Raw genomic sequence first — 1,844 nt, 5'->3', positions numbered from 1 at the left:
TTTATATAATATATATTCATTTCTGCCCTCCTTTCTTCTCTTTCACTTCCACCAAGGAATGATGCAAGAAGACTTTTATCAGAGGCTGGTGACTTAACTTTAGATTTTCCAATCCTCACAACCTTTTAGAACTGTGAAGAAAGCGATCTTTGTTCTGTATAAATTACTGTCTATTGCATTTTGTTATAGTAGCACAAAACAGCATCTTTACATCTTTCTTTGACTCTGATTCTTCTGCTTCCTTCTCCCATATTTTAGACCCTTGAGATTACATTGGACTCAAGTGGATAATACAGAATAATCTTCTACTTAAAGTAATTTAGGATACTTAAATTAGGGGCTGGAGTATGGTTAAGAGCACTGACTGCTCTTCCAGAGGGTCCGGGTTTGATTCCCAGCATCCACACTTTAACAACCATCCGTAACTACAGTTCTAGAGGAACTGATGTCCTCTTCTGACCTCCTCAGGCTTTGTACAACACAGGTGAACTTACATACGTGCAGGCAAAACACTTATACACAAAAAATAAAAATGTTAAAGATCCTTAAATTAATCACATCTACAAAAGCCATGTGTTATTCAGAGACAAAGTGGACACCTTTGAGGGCTTTTAAAAGCCTTGCACATTTCTCAACACAGACCCCAGTCTCAATGGCTATAAAGTTCTTATTTTGAGTTAAATGTTCTCTACATGTAGTTTCTGTTTTTATTTTTATTTTTTATTTTGAGACAGAGTCTCACTGAGTTGACCAGGCTGGTCTCGAATTTACCTTAGCCTAGGCTGACCTGGAACTTGCAATCTTCCTACCTCAGTCTATGGAGTAGGTGGAATTACAGGACCTGTACCACCAACTCAGCTCATTCCTTCCCTTTCCTTTTTCTTCCCTTCCCCACTGAGCATTGGACCCAGAGTCTTGTGCATGCTAAGCAAGTCTGTTACTGGATGACATTTCAAGTCTTTGGTTTTTTGAGGCAGGATCTCAATATGTAGCCAGGCTGGCCTCCAACTTGTAACCCTCCCACCTCCAGCCTCCCAAGTGCTAGGATTACAATGTACGCCACCATACCAGCCACATGCAGCTTCTGAACATTGCTCCAGAGGCTTTGTTATCTGAAGTCACCAGTAGTAATCCTCCTTCAGACTTTGAAGACATAGTGACCTCATCTTCCCTCTTCTGCGGACAAAGTTAGTTCTTTGGCAATTTCACAGAGACTATTTCAAGTACTATTTTCCTGATTGATTTGTGGATATCGTTGGTTTATCAATACTTACTTGAAAGCATGGTATAATCTGACCAAACAAGAATAAATCAGGCCGATGCTCATCTGTTTCTAAGCATTACATTTTGTTGTTATTGTTGTTTGTTTTCGAGACACTATGTGGCCCTGGCTGGCCTCAGACTCAGAGAGATTTGCCTGCTTTTGCATCTCAAGTGGTGAGATTAAAGGCATGTGTAGCCATGCCCAGCTAAGCACTAAGTTTTGGTGGGTTTTTAAAAAATATATTTTATTTATTTATTTTTATTTTTTTGTCTTTTTGAGGCAGGGTCTCCTTGTAGCCCCAGCTGTCCTGGAACTCACTATGTAGACCAGGCTGGCGTTGAACCCACAAAGATCTGACTGCCTCTGCCTCCCAAGTGCTGGGATTAAAGGCATGCGCCACCATGTCCAGCATATTGTTTTTATTTTATATGTATGAGTGTTATGCCTGCATGTAGGTAAATGCACCCATGTCATGCAATGCCTGTGGAAGACAGAAAAGGCTGTTGGATCCCCTAGAACTGGAGTTATGGACAATTGTTAGCTGCCATGTGGGTGCTGGGATTCGAACCTGGGTCTTCTG

Source organism: Nannospalax galili, unplaced genomic scaffold (genome assembly GCF_000622305.1).
Source record: "Nannospalax galili isolate Female #2095 unplaced genomic scaffold, S.galili_v1.0 scaffold1171, whole genome shotgun sequence".
In the NCBI taxonomy this organism is placed as follows: domain Eukaryota; kingdom Metazoa; phylum Chordata; class Mammalia; order Rodentia; family Spalacidae; genus Nannospalax; species Nannospalax galili.
Note: the sequence above shows the minus strand (reverse complement) of the source record.